The sequence below is a fragment of the Sphaerodactylus townsendi genome, linkage group LG03, assembly GCF_021028975.2.
Source record: "Sphaerodactylus townsendi isolate TG3544 linkage group LG03, MPM_Stown_v2.3, whole genome shotgun sequence".
In the NCBI taxonomy this organism is placed as follows: domain Eukaryota; kingdom Metazoa; phylum Chordata; class Lepidosauria; order Squamata; family Sphaerodactylidae; genus Sphaerodactylus; species Sphaerodactylus townsendi.
This window is the reverse complement of record NC_059427.1, coordinates 95,070,195-95,086,952: the sequence shown is the minus strand read 5'-3', so window position 1 is coordinate 95,086,952 and position 16,758 is coordinate 95,070,195.

The window sequence follows — 16,758 nt, the reverse complement described above, 5'->3', positions numbered from 1 at the left end:
CTGGTTGACACGCACAGTCCTGGCTTGGGTAAGGCAGAACTGGGGCAAGGAGGCTATCCCAGTCAGGCAGCAGAGGCAGAGTGGTGAGGCGCTCAGATAGAGGCCAGCTCCCTGGGTTCTTAAAGGGCCATGTGCAAAAGAAACGGAGCCAGTAGTGTTGGTTCGCCCCCACCCCGCGGATTTTCTTAGAAGAAAAAGGCAAACTCCAGCTCGCTTTTAGTAAAAGAGAGCTGTGGCAAATATGGGTGAGGAAGTGGGTAAGTGGTGGTTGGATGTGAGGGAGGGCAGAGTGAAGTGTGTGAGGATGAGCTGGATGTGTATGAAAGTATGTGTGTTATGTGGTAGTAGTGGGTGAGGCACAGAGAGTGAAAGTTACCTGCGTGTGAGGGGGGGAGCCCCACCTGGTGTCTCACACGGCAAAGTGTGTATGTGTTTCACTTCCACTCGTATTACCTAACAGTATTACCTATTTACTGTTTTCACTGCTCATCTCTGGCCATCTGCGCAAACATTCTAAGCCCTCATACCAACCCCTCAGGCCACAAACATGCTGCACGAACATTCTAAGGGTGACAGTTAAACACAAACAGCTTCATGGCCTGGTGTGCCAGAAAAAAGACATTTTACCTGGCTCAGATATGGACTTTCGGTGATTTGAAGGTCCGATTACCTGCCTGCAACAGGGAGGAATGTCATGTGAAAATTTGGGGGCGATCCGTCCAGCCGTTTCAACATTAGGGAGTGACTATCAAAGTCACTGCTCGCTTTTTATATATATAGATATGTCACTAAATTTCATGGGCCACATGCATCACAAAGAAGCGGCAATACTCTCACAGCAAAGAGGAAACAGCCAGTCCCAATTCCTGAAGCCTCTCCTCAAAGAGCAATGCGAGTCTCCCCTCCCCTCCTCCTTTTTTTTAATACTCAAAGGTGGACCAGATGTTCAGGAGAGGGAGGAAAAGAGTGAAACCTCCCACCCCCACAATGGGCTGCTCTCTTATCTGCTCCTTCCGAGAAAGAGAGAGATGCCAATTCTATCATTTAAAAAAAAGAGAGGGGGACCCAAACTTGACTGGAATCAGAGGGCAGCAGTGGGTGCAAAAGACCAAGAGGCTCCAGAAAGTGGGTGAGCATGGCTCACCCAGCGCCACTTCGCCTTCCCTTGCCCATATTTTGGAGTCCAGGACCCAAGAGATGCCACAGCCAGAAGGATGCAGGCAGTGGCAAAGAGCGGAGGTGGCACTGGCTTTGCATCTTTTCCCCCCTCTTGGACAAAACTGAGTGGCTCCCTCTCCAGAGCCATGCAAAGTATCCCATCAGCAGTTTCCCATTACAAGATCTACAGATGTGAGTACAATTGGTACAATTGCCAGTACTGCTGTTATGCCAACGCTTGCAAAGATCCAGAGTATTGCTGGTACTGTATTTGTTGGTACTGGAGAGAGAAGCCAACTCCATTATTATTTTTTAAAGAGACCTGGAACAGGGACCAAAGGAAAAGGAGGGGAATGAAGGCAGCAGACTGCGAGGAAAGCACTAGGACCCAGCAGAGCATTACTCCACAAAAAGAAGTTCCAGAGAGAAGTAGTGGTGTATTGATTCATAGTCACACTTGGTTCTTTATGTCAAATAAGGTATAGACATAGTTTTCCTGCCTAGAGTTTTGGTGTAGGAAATGAATTTCAGTGGATGGCACATCATTTTAGTTTCTGAGAGTCCAGCATGGAAAACAGCATTACACCAGGTATGTCGTGGAGATTGTGCTCATAATTTGGAAGGAAAAGAAATGCTGCCTGTGAGAAGAGAAGACATTGAAGAAAGTAAGAGGTGGAGTAATATTTTAAAGTATGCCATTTTGAGAGAGAATTGAGAGAAGGATGATTTATCCCCAAGGTTATCTTCTCCCTACTAAATTGCCATTGTGGTTCTGCCTTGCTGGGGAGGAATGTACAAGTGTCAATGAAATTTACCCCTTAGAAATAAACTTCATATACAACACTATTATTTAGGAATTATGGGGTTTTATTTTGCAGGGTGGCATTATGAAAATAATACTGCCCAATTTATTTATTTATTTATTTCATTCCATTTTTAAACCGCCCTCCCCCTGAGGGCTCAGGGCGGTGTACATCAACATCATATAAATACAAATATAAAAACAATCTATAACAATATTAAATTCATAGAATTTAAACAATTTAAAATTTGCAGATGGAGACTTATCCCAACCCCATTCCTGCCCATGGGAGACCAAGATGGTATGAGGCTCAGATGGTCATCCCAGCTGGCCAAAAGCCTGGCTGAACAGGTCCGTTTTGCAGGCCCTGGGGAAACTCTGAAGGTCCCGCAGGGCCCTGGTCTCCTTAGGGAGCCTGTTCCACCAGGTAGGGGCCAGGGCAGTAAAAGCCCTGACCCTTGTTGAGGCCAGCCGGATCATTTTTGGGCCAGGGATTTCCAGCAACCACTCCTCCGTAGAGCGGAGGGTCCTAGTAGGGCAGTACGGGGAGATGCGATCCCTCAGATATGTAGGCCCAATGCCGCTGATGGCCTTAAAGGTCAAAACCAGCACTTTGAAGATGGCCCGGAACTCGATGGGCAGCCGGTGTAGATGGTATAGGACCGGATTACTAGCTGTTCCTGTAAGTAGTCTGGCTGCCGTATGTTGAACGAGTTTCAATTTCCGGATCACCGACAGAGGCAGGCCAGCGTAGAGCGCGTTACAATAATCCAGCCTAGAGGTGACCGTTGCATGGATCACTGTGGCCAGGTCAGAACGGGACAGATACGGGACTAATTGTCTCACCTGTCGCAGATGACAAAAAGTGATTCGGGCAGTTTGAGTGACCTGGCCCTCCATTGATAATGTTGGGTCCAAAGTCACACCCAAGCTCTTAACAGTCGAGGTTAGTTGCAAGACCTCGCCGTTTAGCGACGGCAAGCAAAAGTCCACCAGTCTCTCCCCTCGTCCCAACCACAGGACCTCCATCTTCGCAGGGTTTAGCTTCAACCGACTCGCTCTCAACCACCCAGCTATGGCTTCTAAACAGCACTGGAAAGCTCCAGGGGCCGCAGACGGGCTGCCCTCCATCGTGAACACGAGCTGGGTGTCATCGGCGTACTGGTGGCACCGCAGCCCGAAACTCCGGACTAAACTTGCCAGGGGGTGCATGTAGATATTAAAAGAATATCTCCTCCTTCCTGTGGCCCTGACATCTAGGCCACATACCATCTAACGAGACTCGCCATGCCTCCCTTTCCAGGGGAGAGGGAATTTTAAATCTGGAATACAGGGCGCCAATCACATATTAATTATATCTCTATTCACTGAGATTGTGTAAACTAAATTTCTAGTTTTATCGCTGCTTTTAAATGTTTAACTGTTTCATATTGTCATTTTACATGCTGTACACCGCCCAGACCCCTTCGGGGATGGGGCGGTATAAAAGCCTAATTAAATAAATAAAATAAATAAATAAAAGGCATCGGGGAGAGGATCGCCCCCTGCGGCACCCCACATTCAATGGGGTAGCTCCTGGAGTTCTCATCCCCCAATGTCACCTGCAGTCCCCGGTCTCAGAGAAATGAGGCCAGCCAATCCAAGGCTGACCCGCAGACCCCGATATCAGCGAGGCAGTGGACCAAAAGGTTGTGATCTACCATGTCGAAAGCTGCAGTGAGATCTAACAACACCCACAGCGCCGACCCACCTCTATCCAAGTGAAGCCGGAGTTCGTCCACGACGGCAACCAGCACCGTCTCGGTCCCATGGCCAGCACGGAAACCAGACTGGAAGGGATCCAACACGTGTGCTTCATCCAGAAATCACTGGAGCTGCTCTGCCACCGCTCATTCAATTACCTTACCCAGATTAGAAACTGGGCGGTAATTGTCCGGATCCTCAAGATCTAACAGCAGTCTTTTCAGGAGCGGGCGGACCACTGCCTCTTTAAGCCGACCCAGGAAAGCTTCTTGCTCAAGAGAGCTGTTGATAATATCCAACAGGTGGCTCCGAAGCACCTCCCCGCTGGCTTTCACCAGCCAGGAAGGGCACAGGTCAAAAGAACATGTGGTAGATCGTACAGCTGCCAGTGTTCTGTCAACATCTGATGGGTCAAGTCGGTCGAAGTGGTCCAGACGAGGACCCAAAGATGGCCAAGGGGCCTCTAGTTCACTTATTGTATCAACTGTTGCGGGTAGGGTTTGGCGAAGAGCCAACACTTTGTCCGTGAAGTAGCTTGCAAATGTCTCACAGCTTACAGCCAATTTCTCTAATTTAGGACCCATAGCTGAGGTCATCAATGACCGAATCACCCTAAACAATTGTGCCGGACGCGAGCTAGTTTCTGCTTAAGAGGAAGCAAAAAATACCCTCTTTGCAGCCTTCACGGCACCCTCGTAGGATCTCATAAACGTCCAATACGAGTGTCTTGTCTCCTCGTCAAGGGTCCGCCGCCACACATGCTCCAGCCGTCTCAGTTCCTGCTTCATCCGTTGCAGCTCCTCAGTATACCAAGGAGCCAGTCTGGTGCAGGAGCGGAGAGGGCGCTTTGGTGCGACAGCCTCAATGGCTTCAGAGAGCCTGGTATCCCAGCCCTCTACCAGCTCATCAAGGGTGCCACCAGTGGGTGGGGTCTCCCACAGAGCTTCCTGGAACCTCTCTGGGTCCAGTAGTCTCCGCGGGTGGGCTAAAATATGCCTGTCGCCTAGACAGTGGGGCATGGCAGCATCTATCTGGGCCTTAAGGACGTAGTGGTCAGACCACGGCACTCTATCAATAGAGGATAAGCCCACATGCACACCCACCACAAAGATCAGGTCTAGAGTGTGGCCTTGCTGATGTGTGGGACCCGCGGTGTTCACTAAGGAGAGACCTAGCGTCGCCATGGTTGACACTAGATCAGCGGCTATCAAAGAGGAGGCCGAATCAACATGGACGTTAAAATCACCCAGCACCAGAAGGCAAGGGTACCGTAACGCCCATTCAGAGACGACCTCCAAAAGCCGCAACAGGCTTTCTGCCGGCGCGCTAGGCGACCGGTACACCAGCAGAACTGCCAGTCTCTCCGGAGAGTCCCAACAAAGGCCCAAACACTCCAATCCCATGATCAATGGGACGGGGGACGTCCGAAAGGTGATCGAATCCCGGATGAGCTTCGCCACACCACCACCCCGGCCCTGTGTCCGAGGCTGCTGAACAAACGTAAATCCCTTTGGGGTGAGATCATTGAGGGCCACCGTTTCCCCCTCCCTCACCCAGGCCTCTGTAATGCACGCGAAGTCTACGGTCTGATGGTAGATATAGTCTCAAAGGACTGCAGATTTGTTGTTTATGGCTTTGATTGAGTTTGCACCTAAAATTAATCTCCAGTTTCTCTTATATCAGGACTGTTGTGTTGCTTTTTAACTTCTGCTGTCTACCTTGCAGTGGCAAACCTGCAGAAAATGGTGCCCAGGGTAAGAACTGAAATTGCACCCTCCAAATTGCACCCCCAGGGAGGGTCAGAGGAAAAACCTCTTGCCTGCCTCTCTGGCAAGCTGGCAGGAGCTGGGTGCAGGGGGGTGGCCAAATGCACCCCCATGTGATACTTTCAAGTAGTGCCTGGAGCATTGACACCCCTCTGCCTCCCCCAGGTATGCCATTGCTACCTTACAAGGGATCTCAGTGTGTGAACATTAAATACCACTCTGAATAACAAGCGGCCTGTATTTTTCAATGGGACAACAGCAACTGCATATTTCTTTGCCAGATGTCTCTTAATGCAATCTCTTTGGAACCTACCACTCCCAGGATTTTTTTTCTAATGGGGTCAGACACTAGATGGCAGCATCTTCCAAAGCACAAACTATCTGCCATTGTGCTGTTTTCTTCAATTTTCTGTATGACTGGAGACTTAGACTCAATTTAAGCTTAGTTGTTTGTATAATTCTGCTAAGTGGTAAGAGGAAGTTTACCCTGTAGCAGGGGCAGACATTTGGTAAAATGGCTAGCATTAACTTTTCTATGGTATAGTCAGGGGGTGCAGACAAAAAGCCCATTCAAGAAACGGAAACATTGTATTCTGAATATAATCTGTTAAAAATCAGTTTCCTATGAAAGATGCAGGTGCCAGTACAATCTGCCTATCCTAGCCCCTTTGCCTGAGAAGTTCTTACCAGGACATCCTAGGCTAGCCCAATCTTATCAGACTTCAGAAGCCAAGCAGCATCAGCCTGGATTAATACTTGATTGGAGAACTCCAAGGAAGTCTGGGGTTACTATGTGGAGCCAAGCAATGGCAAACTTGTTTCTTGGATTCAAAGCCCCATGGAATTGACTTAAGTTGGCTACAGCTTGACAGTACTTTCCACCACTGTAATACCTCCTCAGCACCTGGTATCAAAACAGAACTTTATTAGAACTTAAGCAAGGTCTGGTCTGAGCCTTGCTAGGTCATAACAAGTCATAGTCAGCAACCAACTGAAGGGAAACTAAAGCAAATGTTTTTACCTTAAGGAATCATGTTAAGTACCATACAAAAACTGCATATCAACAAATTCTCAACTACCCACAATATAACAGCCACCATGCTGGACAAAATATGTGCAGTACTGTGTACTCATGCCCATGTATTGATGCTAAATAGTTTGTTGTATATGTGCAAGTATGAACTTGCACATTTGCATAGTGCACTTCTGGTCCCTTGAAGTATAAAGGTTTGGTAATAGAATGGTTCAAGAGTATGTTGCAGGATGTGAAAAATGCTGCTCTGGTGCAAAGATTTTTATGCCTGGAGGCCAATAGTTAGCAAGACAAGGCCCCTGGAACTTTGTAGCAGTGGGACAAAAAGAATTGGATCACCCACCTGTGTGACTCCAGCGCCACGCCTTAATGGCCAGAGATTCCTCTATTGTAGAAGCAAGATTCAACCATCCAAAGCTGCAGCTCCCACAATGATGGACCACATGACACTGCTTGTTATTAAGTTCCTATAAGTAGCCCATTGTTCCTTGTACCTGCATAGACTATTCAGATAAACAGAAATTATATGCTCTCCCACCTCAGAAATCATTTCCAGTTTCCTAACTCATCATTTTGATATTCTATAAACGTTCCAATATAATAATGTACAAGAATCATTTCCTCCAAAGGGCAAACAATTTTATCAAATAGTATTAGAGAAGCATTTTCAGCACAGCTGAAATTGAGTAATTTGAATAAGCTTTGGTTTGATGATGCCCAGGTAGAGGAATAGTTTATTTGACTGAATGCATGTAATGCAGCCATTCTACAATTACATTAGTTAATTCAATAAAGATACTATCATGAATCAATTCTTTAAAGAAATTGAAAGTGTGTTCTATAGCCATGTAGCCTAATGTGTAATTTAATGAAGAACAAGTCAGTTAAGAAGATACCAAAAGTCTATCACGTCCAAAGTCTCTTTTCCAATCATAGTCATCTAGCTGCTTCCAGGAAGCAGGACATGAAGGTAACAGCTCACTCTTGTGGTGTCTTCCCACCAACTGCTATAAATCCTCTGAAACTAGAGTTTCCGTTAGCTATTGTGACTAATAATCACTGATACACCCATACTCCATGAATTTGTTTTTCAAAACCATCAATGCTGGTTGCAATTAATAAATCTTCTGGTAATGAATCCCATAAATGGTGCATTGTGCGAAGTGTTTTTGTGTGTCCTGAGTCTATGACCAATTGATCACATTGTATTATTCCAAATTCTAGCATTTTAGCAGATCTAGTACCTAAGAAATCCACTCAAAACCAGAACTGAGGCAAAAAGGGGTCCCACTTTATTAAAGGAACAAAAAAATAATAAAAATACACTCGCAAGCATTCAGAATTTAAGAAATAAAGATATTAATGATAGTGAGAATAGGTTAGGATATGGGAAGCATGATATTTACAGTTTCAGAAGTGAAGAGGTCTGGGGAGAACAAGAGAGAAATAACCAGTGCTTCTCACAGAGATGACATTAGGCACAAGGAGGAAATCCAAGTGCAAATTGCCATGGATTTTGGGGATCTAGTTATAGGAAAAACTGACCCTCTGGCAATAATAAGGGAAATCTTCCTGGGTGGGGTAAGTCCATGCCCCGAGCGCCAGCATTCTAGGAGGTAAAGCCAGGGTGGAAGCCAACTTAAGGTCAACTTCACCCCTGGCTATGCCTCCAGAATTTCTCTCACCCATGTCGGCACAACTTCCTGCACCAGTGGAGCTGGGAAATGGTAGCCGATTCTGGAGTCAGGCACCACAGAACTGCACAGCTCCTGGACGCCTGCATATCTGGCCCCTCTGTGGGAATCAACACTGGCACAATGTTGCACTAGCTCTGAACCTGAGTCCCCCCCCCCCCAGATTGGGCTCTAAGATGTGGACATTTGCAAGATCTTTGGGGAACCTAAGCCAGGTGTGCAATCTCAAGGCCAGGCTGTTGTCAACCAGATTCGAGTGGCCATAGGAGGCCATCGTCTGTAGCTCTGCTTCTTAATTCAGGAGGGGAAAGAAGGATGTCATGTGAGAGGCAGCGTCTGTCGATATCAACCCCCTGAATTAAGACTGGCCTCCCTCTTACCCTTGTTCAACTCTATGAGACTGGACTGAATATGATATCAAGATTAGAACTGAAAGGCAAAGGGCACTGTAACTGACCCCAGCAGAAATTGTCCCCAATCTGACTATAGGTTTGCCTAGTAACATTCCCAACCCCTTGATCATTTTGGTTGCCCATTTAGGCTCTTTTTCTGGCTGTATGATTTTTTTTTTTAGGTGAGGAAATCAGAATTGTATGCAGTGTTCCCAATGTGGCTACTCCCTAATCAATTGAAACACATTGTGATACTAGTCCTTTCAATTTTCAACCTTCCCAGATAATGCCTAGAGCAGGCTACTTTTTTGACACCTTGAGTTGACTTCTATTAAGCTGAACACCAGGAACCAAAGATCCTTCTCTGGGTTAGTCACTGCCTGTTCAGATTCCATATGTGGGGTTTTTTTAGTTCCTATTAACACTTAAAACTTATTTGTAATAATCTTTATTCGCTTTTAATTTCTGACTTCATGTGGGGCTTGGCCAAGCCAGCTTGATGCTTCTGTTGCCTCACCCAGGATTTTGCCATACACAGTCCTCATTTCATGCAAGGCTCAGCCATGCTGAGCTGGGCAACTTGTTCTGCCCTGCCTAGTGTGGGGCTCAGTGAGGCCTCACCTCATGCAAGACTCAGGTGGGCCAAACCCAACCATCTGCCCTGCCTCATGTTGGGCTAGGCCAGGGGTCTGCAACCTGCGGCTCTCCAGATGTTTATGAACTACAATTCCCATCAGCCCCTGCCAGCATGGCCACTATGTGCTCATGTCATGCAGAGATGGGTGCTGCCACCTGCCTTGCCTCACACAGGCTGAGCCAGGCACTACTGCCTTCCTGTCTGACCTTGCGCAGGGCTCCAGCAAGTTGGGCCCCATCTCCCCAACCTTGACTGAGGCAGTTTCAGAACCTGGCACAGGGTTTAAGTCTGGCTCAGCCCTTCTGTCATATCTTTCTGGCTCACTCAGAGGCCCAGGAAAGGGAGAGGTCATCAGCCCATTTGGAGGTGTCTTGGTGCTTTTAAAGGCCAGTCTGCCCCAACTGTGATGTAAATTATGCTGAGAATATGTAACAAGGTTATCCAGTGCAATTGCACATCAGAATGAGAATTCAAGAGCCCAGTCTAAAACTCTGACCACCATACCGGCTTTTTGTGGGATGGATGCTGTTGAACAGTAGCAAGCAGCCTGGTCTGCGTTAGTCATGCAGGTTACATGGTATCAAGTGGACTGGTGGTTGTTACTGGGCCTAGCCCAGTGAGTGCTCCCTTAAAATCTAAAACAGCCCTGGAACGGCCCTTTCCTCTACTTTTTGTCCCATCCAAACAGGGGGCAGGGGGAATCTGGGAGCCTCTGGGAGCTGCTAGGCAGCTGTGCTGTTGAATCGTCCTCTACAGGGCACTATTTATTTGTTTGTTTGTTTGTTTGTTTGTTTGTTTGTTTGTTTGTTTGTTTGATAAACCCCCCCTACCCCCAGAGGGCTCAGGGCGGTGTACAACAAATAGGAATACAATAAAACAAATTGAATAGCCCCAATTAAAATATACAAAACCTTAAAACTATAAAACTATAGCAGCAGCAGTAGCCTTCAATAAATAATTAATTAATAATAGAAGACGTCTGACACCCAGCCCCAGTGATCAAACCCTGGGAGGGGAGGGGGTTGGCAGATGGTCCAATAGATAGCCAGTGCGCAGGACAACACGAGGGGCGGGCTCAGCGGCCGGCCCCCCCAAAAGCCCGGTGGAACAACACAGTTTTGCAGGCCCTGTGGAACTCTCCAAGGTCCCGCAGGGCCCTAACTGCTGGGGGAAGAGCGTTCTAAACAACCTGTAAACAACCTGGCCTGCGTGGAGGCCAGCCGCATCATGGAGGGGCCGGGGACCACCAGTAGATTCGCCTCCGCAGAGCGGAGGACACGACTCGGGACGTAAGGGCAGTACAAAGACAAAACCACTGCCATGCGGCCACTGCTATCCTCCCCCGATGGTGGGATACAGTCAGTGGCGGGATTCAAATAAATTAACAACTGGCTGTTTACAAGCACCATTTTAACAACCAGTTCTGCCGAAATGGTGCAAACCTGCTGAATCCTACCACTGGATGCAGTGCAGGACACTGCAGTAGCGTCCCTGCACTTCTGCTGCTGCCACCGGTGTTGTGTGGGCAGGGGAGTGTCAGCTCCCTTCCAACCATTCACCAGTTTACACTGACAGCGGGGAAGCCAGACTTAAGTCCATTCAGCCCCATAAAGGCTTTACGGGGGGTGTGGGGGAGGGGCTGGAGTTTTTTTTTGCCAGCCTCCCTGGGAAGCTTCTTTGGGAGCAGCAGGGCAATGCCACATCAGCAATGTGACCCGCTGCCTCCACTGTGGATGGGGATGCAAGGCTGGGCCTGGCTGGCAAACTGTTGTGATTGTATAGCAACAACCACTGGGTATATCTGTTTCTTGAGGCTACAGGGATGCTTTTTCACTGTTTTTGTCATTTAAAATTGTTGTTGGGTTGTTGTTTTTTTGAAGATTTCAGATTTTTGTGCAAACATGAAGTGTTTTCAGGTTTGTCAAAAGATCTGTCTTGTCCATTCACCATTCCAATCTCCAGATTTATCTATCCTCAAAACTAGCCAGATTGAGAATTTGAATAATACCTTCCACTAATTTTCCTGAAACAGATAGTAGATTAACTGTTAGGCTGAAATCCAACAGCACCTTTAGAGACCAATGAAGTATCAGCTTTACAGACTCAAAGTTCCCTCTATCAGAGCTTGGTGTTCAAAGGCTTGTACCCCCAAAATCTTGTTGGTCTCTAAGGTGTTAAGGGACTCAAATCTAGCTCTTCTACTGCAGACCAAGACAGCCACCCTTTGAAACTACATCAACTGCATTTGCTTTGCTGAATCACATTTTTAAAAAATAAATATTGCATTGGCAATTTCATTTTCCAAATGAAAGAAGATGGTTTTATTTATTTACTTGGGATGGATTTATAGTAACTTTGTCACTGACAGTGAAGGTAGATTACACAATTAAAACCAGTACAACAAACACAGTGTAATATTGACAACAAATCATGCATTCAAACTATATTTTAAAAGGTGCATGAAATAAGAACAGGGAAAACCACACAGTAACAGAATATGAAAGTGGAGAAGTGTGCAGTGAAACAGTGTATTACAACAAACAGTGCAATAAAGCTGATTTATAGAATTAGAGAAAATGTAATAGTGTTGCATATTTTTGGTAGAGCGGCAATTTCACACTTGAGTTCTTTTGGAATTCTCAGGTGTATGCCATCTGGACCTGGTAATGGGTTAATTTTTAATTTGTCAATTAGTTCTACTACTTCATCTCTAGTCATCTGTAGTTGAATTAGAAACCTCCCACCATTAAAAAAAAAAAAAGCTGCTCACACAAGGGATCTGTCCAACATCTTACTCTGTGAAGACGCAGCAAAAAGAGTATATTCAGAATCTCTGTAATCATTTTGTTTCCTCTAGCAATCCATATTGTTTGAGTGTTTTTTAATATTTCAGCTGTTTACCTTCTTGCTTCCTGCTTTCGATAAAGTTAAATATTCTTTAATTGGTTGACTTCATCTTTAGTAACATGTGCCTCAAAATTCATGTTTTCACTTGCCTTCTAGCCACCTGACATTAGATTTGCCTAGAATTTGTTCTCAATGGGCAAAACTTCCTTTCAAAAGAAAGAAAGAAAGAAAGAAAGAAAGAAAGAAAGAAAGAAAGAGAAATCTGTTGCCTTCATAGATACTTTTTCCGCATAAACCATTCTACATTTCTTTATTCATTTCCTATCACTCTGTGGACTGGATCTGGTAGTAGATTAACAGAAGAGGGGCTTCTAATAGTAGCATATGGACAGCTATCAAGATAAGAAACTGGCCAGTCCATGTAGAATGTCCCCCTACTCAAAGGACCTCATTGAACTTTGGAAAAAGATGATTTTGTAAGTTAACCATACAAACCTCTTTAACAAAATTAAGAGTGAAGACAAAATATGCTCCTAAAGGTATAAAATTTTGAGAGTAGCTAAGAGTCATTTAAGGAGGGAGAGGGGAATTTAATTTGCTCAATCCACTGATGGCTTAGAGATAAGGGGAAGATTTTGAAGCATATTGTTTTCCTGTCCTGTAATCCTTTTTCTTGATGCCCCAGCATATAATATATCTATTTCCAAACCATGTCATAGAGTATGGATCAATAGATTCACAAAATGGAGCTATGGACAGATAGGGAGGGTTTCTCTACAAACTGGAAGTCCCAAGTTTGTGATATATCTGAAATCAAAAAAACAGTAGCAGTGGCCACCAGTAGATGGGTCATGGGACCACGGTGGCAGCCACCTAACTGAGCTCGATATAGCCCTGGCTCAATCACAGTACAGTTCAGCAAGGTCCAGGGTAAAAGTAACTATATGGCAAATTTAGCCCTGTACCAGCAGTGGCTACTATGCAACTGGGTCTGGCCAGAATTGGTAACCACACCACACTTCAGCCAGACATTTTCCAGGAAGAGGCTGCCTAGAGTAGGGAAGGATGGAAAGATATGGACAGTGGAATAAATAAAGGTAGATTGGTGGGTGGCAAAGGGGCACCTCAATGGCTACAGGCATTTCTGGGGAGGGGAAAGAGGAAATAGTGGGGGAAGGGATACAGCAGGCAATGAGATGCCCTTGCAAGTCGACCACTTGTATATTTTGTAGTTTGCACACATCAATAGGTTTTCAGGTATCAGCCTAATAGACTTATAACATCTATTCTAGTATGTTTAAGTCAAGAAAAATCCATACATTCTACTAAGTTGGGGTAAATAGTATAGAATATAATAGTATATAATTGGAAGAATCTGATGTATTGATGAGTCTGTCCCAATGTAAAAAGCAAAACAGCACAGACAATGAATAGTCAAATAACAAGCAGAACTGATGTTCATCAAGATAAAAGTTTGAATAGAAGGAAATGCATAAATCTATATAAAATTGGTTGTGGCATCATTCTTTACTAGTCCATTTCATTTAATAAAGAGTATTTTTGTGCTCTCAAACTATGTGGTACTGAAGCATTCTTATGAATGAGTTCTCCCAATCTCCCAATCTCCCAATCCGGAAAGAAAAAAGCTCTCAAATACAAATGGATTTATATTCCAATTCACACATTACAAGTTACGCATAGCTACCACAAGGACATTGATCACATGTGTGCTGAGAGTTGTGTCTGAAGTGTCTGAGGTCTTGAATTATTCATTACAAATGTACCCTTAAGATAACAACAATTTGGCATTGCACTTCCTTTGCAGTGCAGTCTCATACACAGTATAATTTCAGGCAAGGGAATACATGGAGGCAAAGTTGTCAAAGACAACCAGAAATTACACTGGCGCATTAAACGTGCAGTTTCATATGCTCTAGGAAAGAGAGTTTAAGATTTAATTTGTTGACAATGGAGAAGGACAGTATATTATTTTTCAGGTTGCTGAGAAAACCCAGTAGGAGAAACCCCGTTGGGACTGCAAATTCAGATGTCACATTCAATTTTTTGCAAATAATATTTTAATGACTTAAACTAATGAAGGAAGACGGAGGTGAAATTTGAAGGTGCTGAAAACTCTGTAACTTCACAGGTTTCACAGAGAAAAGTTTTTTTTTAATCACAGTTCATTCCGCTCAATTTGCTTATCCTTCATGGTATCATTGCAAACAACATGCCGAGGTTTATCAGTATGGGGGTCATTTGTTCAGCGGATTAAAAGTTTAGAGTCTTTTTTATTAGTGGTTTAATCTAATCTATCTACATTCATATATTCAATGTTTATTGAAAATAGCCGCCAATGTTATAAGTGTACACTGGTCTAAACTGTAATAAACGTTGGCTGGGGAGCTTCTGGTTGTGAAAGTGATGTCTTTGGCTGATCATTTCTGACAATTTTGCTACTCTAAAACTTCTGTTCACTGTCTGTTTCATGTTCTCCTCCTTGTCATGTGAGGAATTTGATTCTTCCTACTTCTAAGTCCCAGTTCAGGATCACGTCTCACTCTACTGCCATACTAAAAATGTACAGGAAAGTTTCCCTTTGCTATCAGTTCTTTAAGGACCTAAGGGACACAAAGAGGGGGAGGCACCGGTCACATTCTGTTCTTTGGAAATACAACATAATGGTTTTTATGTGCCACTTCTCAAGTGTTCAGTGGCAGCTATGGCAGGTATATGGAACAGTAGCTAGAAACTCAAGCTAGAGTGTCTTTCAAACACACGGTAAGTTTCCATAGCTCAATGGTGACACATCTGCTTTGGATGCAAAAGATTCTAGAATCAATCCCTGACATCTCCAGCAAAAAGAATCCAATAGGAAGTGATGTGAAAGACCCCTGCCTCAGACCCTGGAGATTCACTGGCAGTACGAGTAGACAATACTGACCTTGATGTACTGATGATCTGATTCAGTATAAGGCAACTTCATGTGTTCTCACTGGGTGCCATTTGGAAGTGGGTTAGCAGCTAGTGCTATTCTACAGTTTAATACCCAGCAACATTGAACTACATAATGTAGTTGCTGGTACAGGAGAACAATAGGATGGCTGTTCCTTTTTGCTATTGGATTCAATTTGATTGTGAAATAGGTCCTTGATTTTTGAATGGGGGCGGGGGGAACAGTTGAGCTAGCTCTTATGATAGGCTACCCAAACGTCTGGTTCTGTTGTTGGACTTGTAGCTTAGCAATCAGAGCAGCTGACTGTAAGAAGTCAGGGACATTTTCAGCCTTTGCTATACATTCCATAGTCTTAAAAGGTCCATTTATTTTTGTATAACTAGTTCACACCTATACAAATAGCCTTTGCCATTAATCTGAATCTTTATTTGTTGAGACAATAGTGCCAATTGTGGTCTTTTGTTTAGAGAAAAGCTATGTTTGAAAAAATACATACCCTGCCCAAAAACTTACAGCATGGCTTACTAAGGCCGTTTTCGCATGGCCATGCGGGGGGGTGCGTCGGCGTATACAACGCCAACACACACACCCGGGACCGTTTGCACAAACAGTCTTGGTAAAGGCAGGGAAGACGGTGCAGCGCTGCGCTGTCGCCCGATCAACGTACCTTCCGTGCAACTTTCCGGCACGTCGCCCAGGCCAGGGGACACACCCCCCTGCCCTGCGCAACAGCTCTGGAGTCGCAGGGCTGGGGGGCGTGTCCCCAGGCCTGGGCGACACGCCGGAAGGTCGCAGGGAAGGTACGTCAATCAGGAAAGGGGGGATGGCGCCTTCCAGCCGCTGCCATTTGCTGGAAGCCGCTGTTTTCAGAAAACCTCATGGAGCGAGGTTTGGAAACAGCGGCTTCACGCCGCTGGGGGGAGCGAGGGCGGCGCAGCTGCGATGCAGCTGCACCCCCCATGCGAACAGCTCCCTAGGAACAGCGTTTTTGCCGTCCCTAGGGCGCTGTAAATGGCCCGTGCGGGAAGGGCCTAAGTAAGTCAATCTGAGTATGATGGGATATTCCCAAATAAATGTATGTAGGATTGTGGTCTAAATTTGTTATTTTAAAGGCCATTTCACATGTCACCCTGGCTTCCTATCAAGTAAATGCTCAACAGAGTGCAGTCAGCCACAACTTTTGACATGTCAGTTTCCCTGTTCAGACAATAACTCACTTGATGGGTTCAAGGATTTTACTGAAGACATGAGAAAGACAGGAGAAGACAGTTCTGGTGAAAAGGCACCAACAAAGATAATATGTTGCAGCAAATCCCCACCCCCACATGTGAACCAAGTCAGTTAGGAAAAGTCCAGCCTGAAGGCTCGTCCCAGCCACCGAGCTCCAAGGCCAGGGAAACAGATAAAGCAGCACCTGCAAATGCTAAAGCTCTCCCCAGCAATTCCTCCCTCCCAACAATGGCATCCTGACACGACATTATAAACACATGATATAAATTCAGTAGCATAGGTTTGCTGCATTCATTGTTCATTTTTTAGGCAAATTGAAATGCCACTATTGGAGAAGAAGAAATTAGGTATTTTGTCAGCATACCTGTTATTATAGGTGTATTGATTCAGTTGCTTAAAGCCAGGAAGTCATCAGTGCTGCTATCAATAAATGTCTCTGAATAAAAAGAGAGTGTACATAATCTTCCTCTGCACATAATCACACACCCTGAGGTAAATTC